This window comes from Mustela nigripes, chromosome 9, assembly GCF_022355385.1.
Source record: "Mustela nigripes isolate SB6536 chromosome 9, MUSNIG.SB6536, whole genome shotgun sequence".
Classification (NCBI taxonomy): Eukaryota; Metazoa; Chordata; class Mammalia; order Carnivora; family Mustelidae; genus Mustela; species Mustela nigripes.
The window spans coordinates 12,946,152-12,965,485 of NC_081565.1; the positions used below are offsets into that span (position 1 = coordinate 12,946,152).

The window sequence follows — 19,334 nt, forward strand, 5'->3', positions numbered from 1 at the left end:
GGCTCTCTGCTCAACAGGGAGTCTGCTTCCTCCTCTTTCTCTCTGCCTGCCTCTCTGCCTACTTGTGATCTCTGTCTGTCAAATAAATAAATAAAATCTTTAAAAATAAAGTAAAATAAAACATGTCTGTCCCTGAGAAAGACACCCCATCCACACGATGCAGCCAGTCAGGGCAGCTAGTGCAGGGGTTTTGGGAACCGTTGGTTTTATTCTTTTCTCTGCAGACAGCTTTTTTAACCCTAAGTGCCAGGGACTTTCCTTGAGCAGCATGAGTGGTTCCTGCCCGGCCTTCTGGACTGTGCTGAGAGAGCCTGTGCCGTGGCGGCTGAGACTCCAAGGCCAATGTCATTTGCCACTGGGTGAATTGCTCTCGGCTCAGGATGGCGGGTCTGCCTGGGTGAGTTGTTCCAGCAGGATCGGAGCCCAGACTCCACCTTGAACGCAGAGCCCACTGAAGCCACACGGGGCAGCTGCAGGGGGCAGGCTGTGACCCTGTGTCTCCTGCACCAGGCTTTAGGGCTTAGGACAGTGTGGAAGAACAGTCAGTCCTTCGTGGTTCCTCTGTTTCTAATCCTCCGTGGATGATACTTTGTTAAAATACAGTAAAATGAGTATTCTCTCAATTTCTTTGCCTCCTCATGCGGGAGAAAACAGCATCCTTCCGCAGGCCTAGCTCTGAGGGCCGCGGCTCTGGGGGACCTTGGCCCAGGCTCCTTTCATTCCCACAGCAGCCGGCGGAAGCAGCCAGTGAGGAAACTGAGGCCGGGTGTGGTTCCGGACCACTCTGTGAGGAGCAGAGGGAGGCAGCGCTGCCCACCCCTCCCATGCCCCTGGAGGGGAGAGACTAGCACTTCTCACAGGAGACAGACAGAGTCCTCTGTTGCCCGCTCCTTGGGGGCTGTGATGACTGAGTCCAACCTCCTCTTCACCTGTGATGTTCAGGACAGAGACAGGAACAGAGCTGACCCCACACCTGGCATCTTCTACTGCATCTCATCGATCTTCCCAAACAGCCATCCTCTCCCGGGTGAGTGGAGGGGGGCCCCAAGACCCTCCCCCAGCTGCTGAATCTGGATGCACCCACAGACCTTCCTGGGGTAGCAGCTGGCCCCCAAATCCATCTGCTTTGGGGAAGCACGCTAGGACTTTCTGCCGTTGGCCCTACATTTCTCTTTCTGGGATGAGCTTCACTGCACCTGAGATGCCGATTGGCTTTCTCTGAGGCACGGGGCCGGGTGTGGCTGGCAGGGCCGGTAGGAGGGTCTGGGCAAGGTGAGAAAGGGAAGCGATCCCGAAGCCAGAGTGGTAATGAAACAAACACTCACGCTCCCCGGGCATTTCCTCACCTCAGATGCTGCCCGGGAGCTCTCCGGGAGGCCTGGCTTTTCATCAGCCAGAGAACCACCGCCCAGCTTTGCAAATGAGGAAATTGAGGCACAGAAAGGTGAAGACATTTCCTGGGGCCACATGGCAAAGGAGAGATTTGGGGACCCAGACACAGGCGAGGAGATGGTGCCCTTCATCGTGGCACCGCGCTGCCTTCTGGAATCGAGCGGGGAGCCAGTGCAGCTCCCACATCCAGGCCCGTTACTCAACAGATGGGAAACGCAGGTCGAAAGAGGGGTGGAGGCTTCCCTGTGGTCACATGGGGCGTGGGCCGGAGCCCAGGGGTCTTACCCTCCAGGGTGGGGGTGGCAAGGGAGGCCCAGATGGGCACCAACAGGGTGCCCTGCCCACACTGTTGGAGAAAGGTCTTGGGCATGGAGTCTTGGCTTTAGTAGAAGGTTCAGAAACTCTGTTTCTGCGTTAGTCCAGCCATGCTTGCAAGCAACAAGCTGGGTGTCCCATTTCCTGTGTCCAAGGTATTGCTCCCAGCAAAAGGCAAGGGGAGGAGGCAGCCTCCTTACTGGAATCACTATTGTCGAGGGTGGGAAGAGCCCAGAAGGTTGGACCTGAATGCGTCATTCTGGAGATGGGGAAAGGGAGGCCCAAGAATGCCAGAACCTGTTCTGCAAACTTGTCCAGTGCACCGAACTCACAAAGGGTGTTGTGTTGGGTTGGTGGGTTGGTTGGTTGAGGGGATAAAATCAGAGAACGGGTGAGCTGGCAGAAAAATAATACGTCCCCTGTCCACCTCCCCTTGTTGTGTAGATGAGAACCTGAGGACAGCGTGGCCATGGGTGGGGACAGGAGGGTGCTTTCTGAAGCTCAGAGCCTCGAGAGGAACTTGTTTTTTGAAACATCGTACAACGAAAACCATTGACTGTCTCCTCTGTGCCGGCTGATTAATGATGAATCTTCCATCTCATGGTGAGGCGTGTATGCCTGTGTCCAGATAGAGGGGACATTGCCCCAAAGGAGAGGCATACACTGCTGCAAGGGAGATTAAAAATTTAACGGGGAGATGTCCTTTGGGGAGTGACACTGTCATCGAAGCCTAAAGGAAAGGAGGAGGGTGCGCAGGTGTGAGGGGGCAGGGAAAGGGGTCCCGACAGAGCATGTGCAAAGGTCTTGAGGCAGGAAGTGCCTCATTTTACAGATGAGGACACCAGAGCCCAGAAATTGGCAACTTACCTAATTTAGTGTCTCAGAATCTTCCTGTTTCCTTTCCTGCCTTTTCTTGAAAACTTTTTCTAAAGAGAGAGGCAAGAGGTAAACAACTAGTGGACGAAGGAGTTAGTGGTGGAGCTAAAAGTACCAGGAACCCCTGCCCCCACCCCCAACCTCATCATGCCAAGGGAGTTTTAAAGAAAACCCTTTATCTGGCCATTCCCTAACCATGTAACCTTGAATAGAACAGATAGCCTCTCTGAACCTCTGTTTCTTCATCTGTGAAATGGAGTCCACCTTCCAGCTCTGAGGATCTCACGTGGACTCCAATGCAAGAGCTTTGTGCCGGCCAGCGTTAGAGCTAGAGCTGGGTGTTGTGGGGGCTGCTGGGCTCCCGTCCCCTGCCTTCCAGGGCTGCTCCTGAACCCTGGGTCTGAAGGAGCCTCTGTTTACCCCACTGCTGTACCATAGTCCTGAAACCCGCCGCTCAGCATTAACTACCTTTGGTAACTACCACGCTCCAGTCCACCGCCAAGGCGCACATGAATCTTGAACGGTGAACTTCTGAGACAGAAAGGTAGAAGCCTGAGCACCTGCTGTGTGCCCAGCATCTCAGGGACACTATACATGTAACCCCTGCCACGGCCCTACAAGGTGGGGGCCTTTCTTCCCCTGGGTTGGGTAAGGACTGCCTGAGGTCCCATGGCCAGTGACAAGCCGCTCTGGGGTAGCCGGGGCCTCACCCTGCCCAGAGGGCCCAGGAGTCAGTAAAGGCGGGTGTAGCTGGATAGAGGGCACCTTGGTGGGGAGACCCATCAGCTGCTCTTCCAGCCAGGATCCTTTAAATATTTGGGGGCTGTTGGAGGAAATGGATTTGCAGTGAACACAGAAGGCGGGGCTCTCCTGGATTTGTAATTCTTTCTGCCCAAGAGTGTTTTCCAGAAGCAATAAGGGATAGAACTTGACTGGCGAAGTCGCTTTCCCAACTGGTGTGTGAATGTCCTGAAGAAAACATGGGCTGTCCCCCACTTTTCTGGGGTGTTCTTTCTCTTCAGTGTGTGTTTGAGCTTTCCCAAGCCAGACAGCTTTTGGGGAAGCTCGTTAGAGAATTATATTTTGGTTCTGTTTTTATCTGAAATTTATTTAAATGTAGGTGAGGACAGCTGTCTTAAAAAGGGGAAGCACTCTGCCTGTTGTTCATTTTGACTGAGTGGCTTGCTGTGTTCTTGAGTTGGCATCCTTGAACTTGGCTCCTTTTATTAATTAAGTACACAAAGTATTGCTTCCATTTCATAAAAGGCAACAATGCATTTTTGGAAAGTGTCAGAGAACCACCAGATTTACTTAATTAAGTGGATTTTTGTCCAGTTTTGAAAGTCATTTGCAAATGCGGGGAGGTGGAAAGAATAAAGTGATGGCTTTCCCACAGTCTCTTCACACAATTCACCACCATTACCACGTGAATCTGGTTCTGGCTGGTATTTTTTTTTTTTTAAACCTTGGTGAAATATACATAATGTAAAACTTACCATTATAACACTTTCTGGGCGAACCATTCACTAGCATTAAATACGTGTACATCAGTGTGCAACCGTCACTACCGTCCATCTCTGGAACATTTCCATCCTCGCCAGGGGAAACTCTGTACCCAGAGCAGTAACTGCCCATTCCCTCCGCGCCCCAACCCTTGGCAACCTTCACTCTACTTTCTGTCTCTGTGAATTCAATGATTCGAGGCACCTCATCTAAGTAGGATCATCCAGTATTTGTCCTTTGGCATCTGGCTTATCTCATTGGGCATAATGTTTTCAAGGTTTATCCCTGTTGAAGCAGGTGTCACAATCTCCTCCCTTTCCAAGGCCGAATCCTATTCCATTGTATGGATAAACCACACTCTGTCTACCCATCCATTCTTCCATGGACATCTGAGCTGTTTCTACCTTTCTGGCTATTGTGAATAATGCTGCTTAGACTTTGGTGCACAAATAGCTCTTCAGGGGGGCACCTGGGTGGCTCAGTCTGTTAAGCCTCTGCTCAGGTCATGATCACAATCCTGGGATCCTGTCCCATGCCTGCTTCCTGCTCAGCAAGGGGTCTGCTTCTCCTCCCTCTGGCCCTCCCCTAGCTTGCGCTTTTTCTCTCAAATAAATACATAAAATCTTTAAACATAAGTAAATAAAAAACCAAAAAACCCCAATTACTCCTTCAAGTCCTTGTTTACAGTTTTTTTGGGGGGTATATACCCACAAATAGGATTGCTGGATCGTATGAGAATTCAATGTTTAATTTTTTGAGGACCCACCATACTTGTCCTACATTTTGATATATTAGATCCAGAGTTGAGATCGTAGTCTATGTGTATTTTGGTGTCTGGCATTCTCATTTAATTTCCCATTTTATTAACTATTCTTCAAAAACAATGTTTCTTTAAAAGATCGTGTAATATTCCATTGCATTGCTGTTCCCACGTTTCTCCCTCCACTCATTGATTTCTGCTCTGCAGCAAACGATTTTAAAATGCCTAACCCCGGTGAGCAGGCTCGTGCTGTGTCCCTACTTGCCGGAGGAATACGCCACAAAAGTAGGTTGTTGCCTTTAAGGAATTTAAAAATTTCTCCTTGGGGATTCTTGGGTGATCATCCAATTCCGTGGTTTTAAAAGTTCTTTGTAGCCAAGGAAACTTTACGGCAAACAAAATAGCACACGGAAGCACAGCATACGATAACAGAGAAAAGGGGAGGTGATCCAAGGAAGGGTGGCCTGGGGGCTCAGAGCCCTGCTCTCTCGGCCTCCCCATCTCCCTCTTGTGATTCCCGAGGGCCTTTGGGAGATTCTGGGGTTCTCTAGAACACAGTTGGAAAAAATACCAGGGCGACCCAGTGCCTTTATTTTAAAGAAGAGAAGACATTTTGAGCAGGGAAGGGACTTGCCCGAGGACAAGTTCATTTTTGTACTTCATTCAGTCTTTTTTTTTTTTTTTTTCCAACACATGGCACTTACTGCTTGCATGTTGGAATCACTTAGAGAGCTTGTTAAAAATACAGTTTCCAGGGCACCTGGGTAACTCAGTGGGTTAAAGCCTCTGCCTTCAGCTCAGGTCATGATCTCAGGGTCCTGGGATCGAGCCCCGCATCGGGCTCTCTGCTTTGCAGGGAGCCTGCTTCCTCCTCTCTCTCTGCCTGCCTCTCTGCCTACTTGTGATCTCTGTCTATCAAATAAATAAATAAAATCTTAAAAAAAAAATACAGTTTCCAGGGATTCTTCTGGATTCCAAAGCAGTAGATGTGGGAGAGAGCAGGACTGGACCCTTCGCTCCCCCGTCCACACCAGGGGTGCTCTCATTCTAGCCCCCTGCATTTGCACATGCTTGTCCTTCAACCCATGGATACTCCTCCCCATGCAGTCACCCTTCAGACGCCGGGTTCGAACGGAGTCCCTTCCTCTCTGAAGCCTGGCACACAACCCTGTGTGGTACACCTTCCTCCTTCCTCCTTGACCCCAAAACAGAACCTCCCCACTTGCATTGATTTCTTATCACTGTAGGCAATAATTCCTTTCTTCAAGGCCTGGCTCCCCCCACTAGAATGTAAGCTCCTTAGGGAGGCTGTGTATAATTTCTGCATTCTCTACAGCTCCAGGCATACACTGGGTGCTTTGTGATTCTTGATGGGCTGGCATTGAATCTGGTACACACCCCATCTCTGGAGGATAAAAAAAAAAAAATCAGATAGCTGCAACATATGGAAGGTCAGATAGCCTATCGGAGCAGTGCCAAGACTGGCACTGGATGTCCTGAGGCTTGGCCCTCGGCACTGGCCACCTGCCAAGGAGGACAGCTGTCTGGTCTGGACAGAGAGCACTGGCCCCAGCTGCCTTATCCCTGAGTCCTATAATAGCCCAGATTTTCCAAAATTTAGAGAGCTCTGCCTGCCTGGTGATTCAGCGTGCAGGTTTGGATGCCTGAAATTTGCTTTATGAAACTTCAGCATAGGTAGGATCGGATTTCATCTGAGGCAGTGCACAGATGCTAAGAAGGCAAGGCTAGCGGGGGACGGCCAGCTCGTCGACCCTCGAGGATGCATAGCTGGGGCTGGGGGTCAGCCAGCATTGTATCCAGAGGCAGCTGTCACAAACCCGCCTGGTATTCCAGTTTGTGATCCACCAACTGACGCTTTTCTGATGAGCACACTGGATGCTAAATTTTCTTTTTATTGGGGAAACAAGTGACTTGTTTGTTTCAATGAGGAATTGTTATACATGGGCTCATACTACTGAAATTGAAGTATTTATGGTTGTTTATGGTATTTATGATGTTCAGATGGGCTAAAGGAGCAGTGATTCACTCCTGGCCCTTGCAGGAAGATGGCATAGGGTCCCTTACTCTGCTTGCCCTGTCCTAGCCAGGAGCTCTGGGTTCTGCAGGGTAGGTGGGGGGATCAAATCCTGCTTCTGGAACCCAGGCACGTGCCTCCACCCTGGATTCCTTTGGCATCTGGGGAAGCCCACAGACCCCTGAGAATGTTTTAAAATCTGAAAAATAACAATAAATGAGATTATAGCAGAAAGGACTCAAGTTGAACTATCGTTATTAAAATACTAAGAGCAGAGGTCGAGTTTCAGCTCAGAATGAGAGGTTTCCGCATCTGCAGAATGGGGGTGATTCGTACGTGTTTCAGAGTTGAGTGAGAACTGAATGAGTGTAAAGTGCTTAGAACACAGCCTGGCATATTGTGTGTTCAATAAAGAGTAGCATTTGCTGCTGCTACAGCTACTATTACTAGTTATTGTATAAAGTACTTATTCCTGCTCTTCGGAGCTCACGATATGGCTTGGGAAACGCTATACATATGAAGTAGTAATTAGAAGGAGAAGTTCAGGTGCAGAAGGAAAGCTTGATAAAGGGCCAAGGGGAGCTCCAAGAGAATGCCATGGCTCCGGCTGAAGGATTACAAGTAGTGGCTAAGCTTTCGGGCCCACCAGGCTTGGATAGTTCTGGCCCGGCCCTTAGCTGTTGGAGCTGGGCAAGCCATATCATCTCTCTGGGCCTCGATTTCCTTCTCTGTAAAGTGGGATAACAGTAGAACCCACTGTGAGCCCTGCCTCCTCGTCTCCTGTGATCACTGAAGGTGACCGTGTGGTCAGCCCAGTTCCGACCCCAGGAGGCTTCCAGGGCTGCTTGGCACCCTGGGTCCTTGTCCCTGGTCAGTCTCTCCCTTTCCCCTCCCAGCACTCCTGGCACCTGCTGCTCACCTGCGGGCTCTCAGGTGCAGTCTCTCTTGCTCTTATCAAATGATCTAGCTATTTCAGATAGGGGGAGTCTGTAGACAACAACCCATTCATCTTCCTTATTCTTTTCAAAAAGCAGGTGAACGTTCAGCCATCATTGGGACTTGAGGAGAAGATTTTTCCAGGGCATTGGAGAACTGTTCTCACCTCCTCTGCCTTGTGTGTGGCCATGCAGGGCTCTTAGTGATGAAGAAGGTGAGGTTTTGACAGGGAAGAGGGTAGACCAAGACCTCGAGAGTCGCCTACTCTGTGCAAGATGGGCTGCATATCTGAGTCGGGATGGAGTAGGTTATAGCGAGAAGTAGCCCCTCGAGGCTAGGGACCAGACCCATAGAGGTTTATTTCCTACTCTAACAGATACGGTATCCAGGGTCAGCTGGTGGCTGTGTCCCTCACGGCCTGGGAACCAGGCTGCTAGAACACCTTCTTGAATATACTCCATGGCACAGAGACAAGAGAGGGGGTCTTTCTCTGGCTATTGAATAGCCCACTCTTACCACATTGGGCCGATGAGTCGCGAGTCCCCAACCACAAGGGGACCAGGAAGTGAAATCCTGTAGTGAAGATGGGGAGCTGGAAATATTTGGTGGGACAGCATTAGTGAGACCTGGGCAGTGGGGGGTGGGGGGTGGGGGGTTCCCTTCTGTGCCTAGCTGAGGTAAGTAGCCCAGGTGGTGTAGACAGAGCAGCCTATGGACTTTGCATTGTATGTCCTAGGAAACCACAACCCGATTAAAACCCCAAGGCCACGTCTCAGCCCCAGACAGAAAAACAGAAAGGCACACATGGCTGCCGTCATGTCTGGAGAGAACAGAAGCAGAAACTCAAGTGAAGAATGGACCCGTGAGGAGGGCAGGCAGTACCTCCTCAGAGCTCCAGGCCCTAAGCGTACAACCAAGGCCAAGGCAATGGGATTGAACTGGGCTTTCACACCACATTCTTCATAACAGACTCATGTGATGTGGCCTCAATGGAGCTCATATTTACAAAGTTTTGCTCCATTTCTGAGCTGTTTTATGTTTATGCGTGAGGATGTTTTTTTTCTGAATTGGTTGCCTCTCTTAGCTTCTGCCCATCCCGTGCTCACCTTTTCCCAGTGACCTTTCTGTCAGAAAGCCCACCGTTGGCATCCCCAAATCATTCAAGAGCAGTGGGGCCAAGGGAGGGGAAGAACAATGATGTGGCCATCGCTGGCAGAGGCTTCTGGAGTTTTCTGGGCCACAAATAAGGAAAGTTGGGAAGAAGACTGTTGATGGCGGCCTCCAGCCCCTCCCTGAGCCCTTCGATTTTCTGTGCTGTGGTTTAGAGGCATCTTGTCCTGGAGAGATGCCAGACACCTGGGTAGCAGCCCTGATGTCATGTCATTGCCAGGCGGAGCAGTCATTTCCCTTCCTCAGAGCCTCAGTTTTCTCAGCTACAAAAGGCTCAGGAGACAGGGGGCATGCTTAAGGGTAGAGTGACCTTGGGTAGTAAGGATGTTCCAGCAGCCCCATGGGCAGGTGGCTTGTGAGACTGTGTTCCGATTCTTCCAGAAAGCTGTGGAGCTCAGAGTACGGGAGTGGCTGCGTGTTGGGGGGCTCCTTTGTCTTTCCTGTGTTGGGACATTCACCTCGATCACAGAATGCATTTGGCAGCGCAATACTTGGATTCTGGGCTCAGCTTCTCTCCAGAGCTCCATGGGAGTGAGGCCATATTGGCTAATCCTTGTAGACCTAACAGGCTGAGCAGGGCCAAGTGGACACGAAATCAGTACTTATTTTATAAATGAATAAACAAGGGACTACATCATTCCCTTCCAATTTGACTGAAGCAGTGACCTTCAGACTTCCTATGGGCCAGAAGCAGGTTGGGAGAAACTGGGTTTGGCTCCATCCAAACCCAGCTTCTGGCCCAAGTTGAGTCTCCTTGGGCAAGTCCCCAGATTCCTCTACTGGTGGGAGGAGCAGTACTCACCCTGCCTCATGGGCTAGGGAGGCTCCAGCAGGTGGGAAGATTTGAAAAGGCCCCATCCAAAGGACAGGCTGGTTGTTTTTAGGACCCAGGAACATGGCAGATTCTTTGGGAACACAGAGCAGGGGATGCTATGAGCTGGAGAGTTCTGGAATAATCATTATTAGGAATTAAGTAGCTGCCACTGAGCACTTATTCCAACATCAGGCCCTGTGCCACGCACTGTTTGTGTACCCTGTCATTCACCATGGTTGAAGAGAAAGGCGTTGTTACTCTCATTTTACCGGTAAAGGCAAAGCACAAGTGATAGAAACGGGGACGGTAAAAACAAAGGAACAGGAGACAGACTCCTAGGGGGAGAGGAGTGCTGACTTCTTTCTGCCAGTGGTCGCGCGCACGGCCTGCCTCTGTGCCAAGGCCAGCACGGGTAGCCTGACGGTAGAATCAGGAACTGATACCTGTAAACAGCATTTGGCATTTGTAGGTACACATATCACCAGATATGGACTTGGAAAAGTGCAGGCAGCAGGTCTGATTCAAGCTGTGCATAGCTACGTCCCAGCACAGTCCCCGGTACGGGGGAAATGCCCTTCACGTGTGTATTGCTGGAATGAACGCTGGTGGGCATGGCTTTGCTGAAGTGTGAGAGGAAGAGCGTGTTTGCTTGCAGAGGAAAGAGTTGGATTTCCGAGGAGCTGTCGGGTTCGGTGGGGAAGGCACGGCTCTGTGGACAGAGAGAGCTTATTGGCTTTGTGATCTTGTCTGTGTTACTTAACCTCTGAGCTCCAGTTCTCTGCCTGGGAAATGGAGAGCATCATCACTGATCAGAGTAAGGATCAGATGAAATGGCGCATGTAAATGAATGATATGGTAGCCTTTATCCTTACTAATAACATTCTAGGAAGCAGAGATCAGAGATCGGTGACACACTGAAAAGATGTGCTTTAAACCATCAGAAAAGTCTAGAGATGGGACACCTGGGTGGCTTGGTTGGTTCAGTGTCTGCCTTTGGTTCAGGTCATGATCTCAGGGACCTGGGATCGAGCCCCACGGCGGGTTCCCTGCTCAGCGGAGAGTCTGCTTTTCTCTCTCCCTCTCCCCCTCTCCCCTGCTTCTGCTCTCTCTCTCTCTCTCTTTCTCTCAAACAAATAAATAAAATCTTAAAAAAAAGAGAGAAAAGTCTAGAGATGAAACAGTTCCCCATCACTAGAAGCCTTCAAGCAGAGGCTGTCTGGTATGCATGCTGTCAGTGGTGAACAACTTTTGGGGACAGGCTGGCTAGTGAGACCCTGGGAGCATTGACAGATTACCACTGGCATAAAAGCCAGAGGGACTTGAACTCTTGCGGATGAGAGTGACTTGTTAATTTCTCTCATGTCACCTGGCAGACGTCAACCAGCCAGGGCAACACACAGGGGCAGCGAGGCTGGGACTGGGAGCTGGCCCCTTGAGACGCAGGCTCTGCCGGTGGGAGGGAGAAGAGGACCCGGGCAGGGGCCAGCCTGAAAACCTTTCCTTCTCTCCCCGTGCTATGCTCGCTTGCGGGAGGACCTCCCACCGCAGCTGAGGGAGGCGGAGGCTGCTTGGAACTTGCCTCTCGGCGGTTGTGATCTCAGCCAGATGAAGCCGTGGATTAGGCACACCTGTTGGCTCTGCGCCCCACCCAGAGTGCCTTTCTCCAGCCAAAGGCTGGGGCCTCCCCTTCTGTCTCTGGTGTTGGGAGCCCCATCACAGCCTAGGGCTCTGAAAGCCCCAGCCGCCCCCTATGCAAGGGTCTGCAGCCAGAGTCTGTGGCCGGGTTGGAGGGGGGCCGGGATGCACGCAGAGCAGGAGACCCTAGCCCAAGCTTTTCATCTGCCAGGAGGTGGAGGGTTAGGGGGAGAAGGGGGGGAAGCGTGGGAAACAACCCACACATGCAGGGAGTTGCCTGAAATGGGACGCAGAGCCAGGACCAGAACCACCTCTGGGGTGGCGCTCCTTGCAATTCTCAAGACAGCAGCCACCTTGCCCAGACACATGTGTGTGGCCTTCTCCTCTCGTCCAGCGGCCAGGGGGCCCTGAGGGGGTCCGACAAGAGCTGGGACTCCAGATGTCCTCACCGGTCTCTGCCTGCTGCCCTCCCATGGCTGTCTTGGCTGCCAGGGTCCTCTCGGGCTGTTGCAATTCCTTTTGTTCCTGGCTTGACCCCCTCCCACTCCCCGCCCCCATGCCCTGCCTCTTAGCAGTGCCCGCCTGGTTTCAGGGCGGTGCCTATTAGGAATGTCCCGCTTTGCCCTCTATGCTGCTGGGTTGAGCACTCACCAGACCTGCCCGCTCTTGCCTGTGTGCTGGCATCTCCCAAACTGCACCCCTCCCGGCCTCAATCTCTCCAGGACACCCTGCTGAGTGGGCTCCAGCAGGTTCTTCGAACCTGAGGCATATAGGACAGAACTCAGCAGCTCCCCAGACTCCCACCCTTTGCACTGCATTCTTCAGAAGCACCAGTACTAGTCCACTCCGCTGCTGCACCCAGGAACCTGAGCACCAGCCGAGGGCAAACTTGCAAACGGCAGCGAGCGGCTGTTTCACCGGACTCCTGGTGCGGACACTGACCTGGGCCCACGCTGGACACCCAAGCGTCGACACCTGCAGTAGCGTGGACTGCACTCGTCTCCACCTCGCTCCCTCCATCCCACCGCTCACTGCCAGCAGCGCTCGGATCACGGCCGTCCACTTTTTAGAATAGTTAACATTTACTGAACACGCAGGTGCCAAGCCCTGTGCGACGCATGCGGCGTAGCCCACGAGATGCACAGAGCATCAGCTGTTGTTTCGCTTTGGTACAAAACGAAAGTTTTGATGAAAATGAAAGTATCTGCCCACAGAGTTGACGTTCTGGTAGAAGCAGAAAGATACTTTGAAGAAAAACAGGGGGCGACTGGGAGGCTCAGTGGGTTCAGCGTCGGCCTTCAGCTCCGGTCATGATTCCAGGGTCCTGGGGTCGATCCCTGCATCAGGCTCACTGCTCAGTGGGGAGTCTGCTTTGCTTCTCCTTCTCCCTCTGCTTGTGCTCTCTTTCTCTCTGTCAAATAAATAAATAAAATCTTAAAAAAAGAGAAAAGATAAATAAGGAACCTACAAAAAGAAAGTCATTCTAAATCCAGGAATTTCTCCCCCACGAGGTGACACTTAAGCAAAGCTGAAGGAACATGTACTTCACGTAACCCAGTTTGCTGTGTCACTCCCAAGAGAGAATGTCTTTTGTGACTGCCCTAAACGAACACTCCCAGCTTGCAAACATTTGGTCTGTAGGGTTGTCACGGACGCTTAATCCTCATTCCTCTGCAGAGATAATCAGGGTGGGATCTTGACCTTCATTTTTCCCAGCCAGAAGTGGTCTTGGGTGCTGGGCCAGGCCTTCCACACCTGGGCTGCAGTCACCTTGGCCATAACTCTGAGGTCCCGCTATCTTCTGCCTCGAGGTGTGGCCGGTGGACAGCTACCGCATGCTCGCTGCTAGCTCCTAGATCCATGGGCTGCCAGGACCAGATGGGCCCTAGTTACCATGAATGAGGAGATGAAGCACCCCGGCCAGGCCCTGTCTGAGCTCTTCCCTGGGTGGCCTCTGGCCTCCTTCGAGCAGCACAGCTGTATGGCCCGAGGCTCATTTGCTGGGTTTTTTCCTTCTCAATTCCAGGAGTGACCACAAGTGTATGCTCCTTTGTTTTGAGAGTCTGAGCATGACCATAGATCGGGGAAGGAGGAAGACCATACCAGAACCTTAAGAGCTGAATTTTCTGCCTTCCGGGTTCGCACACTTAGTCAAGCTGCTATTAGCCAGCCTGGAGCCTGTTAACCCCACGGCCTGCAGAGCATCTCATGGAGGCTGCCAGGGGAGAAAGAGCAGCCCCGGACTCACCAGCTGGGGACCTTGAGAAAATCCCGGAGGCTCCCAGAGCCTCCTTCTGTTCCGACCACTCTGTTGGTGATTTTGAGGATCACCAGGAGGGGCTGCCTTGTCATCTGAGAAGTGGGGCCTATGAGAAGTGCTTGTGTGTGAAAAGGGACCAGTTTATCTTAGCCTCCAGCCTCTGTGATCTTTCCTGTTTGCATTGACCATGGCTCCAGGTCTCTGGATCGTTGAATGCAGTAGATCATCCCTGGACCCTAGTAGGGAACTCAGTGGTGCTCAGTAAAGGTAAATGGAAAAGGCACATTCATGACAAAGTTTCACCAAGTGGCCACACCTGTATAACCACTACCCAGCCCAAGAAGCAACAGGACCAGCCCCCTAGGAACTCCTCTGGGCCCTTTCCGACTCTCAGCCAACCCCGTCCTTAACTTCTAGCACTGCAGGTTGGTTTTGCCTGTTCTTGAACTTTAAATAAATGAATTCACCCAGGACTCCTTTCTCTGGGCCTTGTGTGTGTGAGAGTCACCCTGTCAGTCTTAGCAGCTGCAGGTGGCTCGTTCTCATCATGGTGTGCAGAATCGTACTCTAGGACAGGACTGAGCTGCTCTGAGGATGGGCCTTAGGGTCGTTTCCAGTTTTTGCTGTGCTATGAACGTTCTGGTCCCGTGTCTCTTGGTGAGCTTACAGGCTTTTTCTTTTGTATTCAGATCTAGAGCACAATGACTGGGTTGCAAGGCACACCTTTGTTCACAAGCACATTCTTGGGACTTCCAGACCCTAAACACTGTGGCCAACCAGCTCATGCCCCCTGAACAGGGGGTGTGAAATTTGGTTCAGAACAGCAGTAAGAGGCTGGACTTGACTGGACTCCTGGACTTTGGTCCCCTCTCCCAAGTCTGGGGTTTCCAGAATGTCCTCCCAGGAGGCATGTGGGGCCCCTCAGGAGGGTTGGAATGGAGGCGGGGTGGGGGGGGGCTTGGGGGGGGGGGACAGGGACGTGGGGGCTCTGAGCTTCATTTCCCTGCCTCAGCCAAAGCACTCTGTGTGCTGTTTTGCATAGCGGTGTTCTGAGAATGACTTCCTGTGGGCTTTTTGTTGTTGTTGTTGTTTTTTAATAAAAGTTTGAGCTGTTTCAGTGTTTGAAAATCCACTGCACTAAGGTCCTTTCCAGCTGGAAAGTTCTATTTTGGGAGCAGGAGGTGGGTGTAGGAAGGGTTAAGCATTATTCAGCCAAAGAGCAGGGTTGGGCCTCAGTGACCTTTTAAAGTTCTTATAGCTCGGTTTTCGATGCGGGAGATCTCATAACATTCTGTAAAAATAGTGTTCAAACGAAACAACTTCCGAAGTTCAAAAGATGTGGAGGAGAGGCTTAACCTTGAGGAACATCTAGGTAGCATTTCGACAAGAGTGTTGAGGACTCTCCCCCTTGTCCACCCACCCCTGCATTTTTTTTTTTTTTTTTAACCTCTCCATTGGCTCTTTATTCTAGTAGTCACTTGGGGACTTCTGGGCTCAGAACAGTTCCCATTTTTGCCAGGGAGTGGGCAATGTGAGCAGCCTGCAGGTTCCTCTCAAGGTGGTGGCCTTCTATCCTCCAACACTAGGCTTAGTTTGGGCCTGTAGTTTCACGGGGTGAGGGAGGCCCGGCCACTCGTGGGCCCAAAGAGAAACATCTCTGCCTTGGCATGTAGCTCTGAGTCGAGGCCTGATAAACAGCCCATTTCCCGGGGCCAGCAAGGAACAAAGCCCCTGGCTGCTGCGGGATCCGTCTACCCCCCTCTTCCTGAAACAGCTGTTTATTCTTTTGACAGGAGTTGGAAGGCTGCACCTTCCCTTCCTCCCAGCCCTGCCTCCTTCTGCAGAGCGGAGCTCAATAGAACTTTGTTGTTTTGCCTTTTACTCTGCGGGGAGAGAAGCAGACGATGAGGTATGTGAAATGTTGAAATTATTTGCTTCTGCCTTGTTGGGGTCACTGGGGAAGGTGCAAGCAGGCTCCGAGGCATGGACCCACCTGGGGGAGGAAACTTGCTCTCCCCTTGACCTCTTGCTGGTGCCCTCAGCAGTCCCAGAAGAAGACAGAGTCTTCCCTTCCTGCTCTAGAAGCTGGAGCCGTGGGACGCTGGCTCAGGGATTCACTGTAAGCTCTTTATTTTGCTCCCCCAGGGGCTGGCTGGCTGGCTGGCTGGCGTGGCTGCGGCCTAGGCTTTTCTCTCTAGGATTCCAAGGGCTGTGCAGAGGCTGGAGGGCCCGGGGCTGGCGTTGTGGGTAGACCCAGAGCCCTCCCACGGCACTGCACACTTCATTTGCCATATTTCTCTTGGGAAAACCCTGGCATGGTGACTCCTGGGCCAGGCAACAGGGACAGGCTTGCTGGATCCAGGCCTTAAGAGTTCCTGAAGGGGATTCAGGAAAAGGCACCACAGAGGTACCTCAGGGAACAGGTTGTTCCGTTTGTGGTGGCTGGAGCGACAATTAGTCCTGTGTTTAGTCTGAGACCTGACTCTTCATTTCCTCTGCCTGTGTTTACTCTGAGCCTCATAATGGAAAACATCACTGGAAACAGCCTTCTGTAAGCTCCCCCCACACACAGATTGTTCCATGTTTCTTCCAATGGGGAACATTTCCGTGTAACACCCACCATCGCCGCGGGGTTTTCAGATCAAGGGGCCCTCTCCCCTCCTCACCCCCAGGCAGCCTCCTCTACTGAGAGCGGGGCCTGGGAGACCGAGGGGCTGCTTTTCAGACTCCCCTTCTGGGCGAGTGCAGTGACCTCAGTCTGTGTTAAAGCTGTTTGCTCAGCTAGAAGCCGCTACTCTGACCACGATGAGGGATGAGCGAGGTAGAGTGGGTGAGGAAGGACCCACCGGGCACACGGGAGGAACCTAGAAATGGCAGCGCTGCTCAGCCGGTGCTCACCCGCTGGCCCCAGGAGAAGCCAGCCCCTCAGGGAGTCCAGCCTGTGAGTGGCCAGCTCTGGGTCCGTTGGGACTCAAGTGATTATCGTGTGATTATCAAGAGAGACAAGAGGAAAGGATATGTCAGAGAGCCCCAGGTGATCAGTCTTCATGCTTTTTGAGAAAAGAGGATCAAAAGGGTGGACACTGAAGCCTGACTCCCTGGGCCTGAATCGCATCTCTGCCACTTTGTGCTGTGTGACAATGGGCAAGTTACTTAACCTTTCTGAGCCTCCATTTTCCTATCTTTAAAACGGGGATGCTGCTAGAGTGACTTCACAGGGTCGTTATGAGATGCATCTGAGAGACTACTGGTAAGACTTTTGGCCCAGGGCCTGGCCTAGTTCAGAGGGCAAGCATCCAAGTGTTGAAGGGCCTGAAGCTTATTTCATTTTCCAAGCCTTCTTCAAGAAAAAGAACTCAGAATTGCGAGTACAGTATTAGCATGGAAATGAAGATTAGAATATGAGAAGAGATAACATAGCAAATAACACTGACAAATACTTCAAATAGGACTAAATCCAGGAAACGACATCATAATAAAATGATGTGAAAATCATAGAAAGACGATTAGTCTACTTAGCTGCCTAATGCATCTGTCATAGTCTGCATAGTCTTAGACTGCCTCTTTATCTGACAACGATTTTGCAGTATCATTTTTGATCGAGACAAAGAACAAATCCATTTGGCCTCTGGCACGGTTGACCAACATTACTTTTTGTTACTGAGCGTTCAGAAACGTTTCTTAGAGCTTCACAACTTAGTGGTGCCACATCGGTACATCTCTTGGCTGTTTCTCCCTCAGAGGACCCAGCTCTTTGACCCTGGAGGGGTTAGGGATGGGGTTCAAGGTGGCTATGAAACCTGGATCACTGTGACCCCTGGGCAGGGCGCAGAGCAGCATCTGGGTAAAGTCCTTCCTCAGGTGGGCAGCTCCTGGGTGCTCAACCAGGTCCACCTGGGGCAGGCTGTTACTGGGACCCAGGTGCGCAGGCGGGGAGTGGGATCAGTCCCTCGGCCCCACCTGCAGCCCCAGGACAATGCTCAAAGCTGGAACCATCCTCCAGATAGGGGCAGCACTCCTTGCCTCAGGAAACATACAGGCCTTCCTGACCCACTCCCCACCCTGATGATCTGGCCCTGGCTTGCAAGGAGGAGTAGCTCCATTCGTTTCTGGTTAAGTCAGCCTCTGTGCTCAGCGCATGCTGGCTGGTGCCCCCACCATTCTGTTGTCACAGCAAAGAATCCCCCTAGGCCATGGCAGCAGGAGTTCCCTGTGTGTGAGGGAGCTGCCCTTGTAGAGTGAGACTTCTAGCCCCCACCTTCCTGGCCCGCCCACCTTGAGCACCGGGTGGGGATGGGGGGCACCATGCTGAGTAGCTGGGTCCTGAACCTGGGGTCCTGAGCCTCAGTCATCTATTGGGGTGGGGGTGGGTTCCCCCTGGCTCTTCTGTATGGTACAGCCTCCAAGGACTCAGACTCCTCTCTCAGATAAAGTCAAGAGCTCTACTTCAGAGCCACAAATACAGAAACTCTCCCGTGGAACAGAGTCCTTATCATGATGGCTGCATTTGCGGCGTGTTTGCTGATGGCCAGGCACAACGTGCGGGCATAGACACCGTCCCCTTCAGTCCTTTCTCAGGAACCCTGGAGGAGGGTGTTTAAAGCTCCATTTTTTACATGCAAATAGAGGCTCTGAGTACTTGCTCAAGGCATGCGTCCAGGAGTGCTGATTCCAGAGTCTTCCTGCTGGCCTAGTTTCCACCTGGAGTGCTGGGTCTAAACATTACCGTGGCAGATGTGGAGGACTCAAGAGGGTTTTGCCCAAGGTCATGCGCACCCAGTTGGTTCCTCTGCCCTTCCCTACCCTCCCACCTGCTTTGTTCTGGTTTGCAACACTTGTCACTACCTAACCTGTAGCCTTTCGGAGTCTCTTCGTTGAATGCAATAGTCCAGAAGTGACTTAAGACTAGCAGGGGTCAGCCTCATGGGGAGCGTGCCGCTGGGTTCCCGGGTTTGGGGGAGGAATCAGAGGCAGAGGGGAGGCTCGTTAGCCTGTGGGAAGGTCTGGTTTCCCTCTGCTCGATTTCTGTGCTCCTGAGATAATGGCTTTTCCAGAGTTTCTGAGTGCTTTGTTACTCAGCTGAGACGTTACCCCCCTGACAAGATGAAGAAAACATGGTCCACCAGAATTCCTTTCAGAGAGGAATTCAGGTTAGAAGGAATATCTTTACTTAGCCCCAGTGGGGTAGAACTCCAGAGATTATCCAACAGGGGTGTGTGTGTGTGTGTGTGTGTGTGTATTGTTCTGTGTGGGACAGGGTGGGGGTGATAGGGGAGAATTAATTTATGGGCCACATGGAGAAATCCATCCAACACGTCACATGGAAACTGCTGTGAGGGCCACGCTCTACGAGGAGCCCAGGGGCAGCCCGTGTGTGGGGTTGGAAGCATTTTGGGGGAAAAAAATCACAAGTGTGACAAGAGGAGATGGTGGGGGGATTCGGTGGAACTGGACCTGGTTGAATCTTCCAAAGGGTGGCCCGGAGCCCCATTTCCCCACATGAGACAGGGTGGCAATTTTCAGCCCAGTTCTGTTCTCTACCCCTTAAATGAAGGAATTCAGAAGCAATCCCACATTTCCATCTTGATGGGGAAGAGAGCCAACCACCAATTTTCAGAATTATCCAGTTCTGAAAATT

At 51.8% G+C, this 19,334-nt stretch overlaps 1 protein-coding gene across 4 annotated transcripts in view; it reads left to right on the forward strand.

The window, feature by feature from the left end:
* The window catches only part of GGTA1 (glycoprotein alpha-galactosyltransferase 1 (inactive)), a 52,729-nt gene that overhangs the window by 11,037 nt on the left and 22,358 nt on the right, over positions 1-19,334 (forward strand). For all 4 annotated transcript variants that reach the window (XM_059410892.1, XM_059410893.1, XM_059410894.1 and 1 more), the window contains one exon: positions 15,490-15,605. The gene's annotated coding sequence lies outside the window, so the exon portion shown is untranslated. The remainder of the gene's footprint in view (positions 1-15,489; positions 15,606-19,334) is intronic.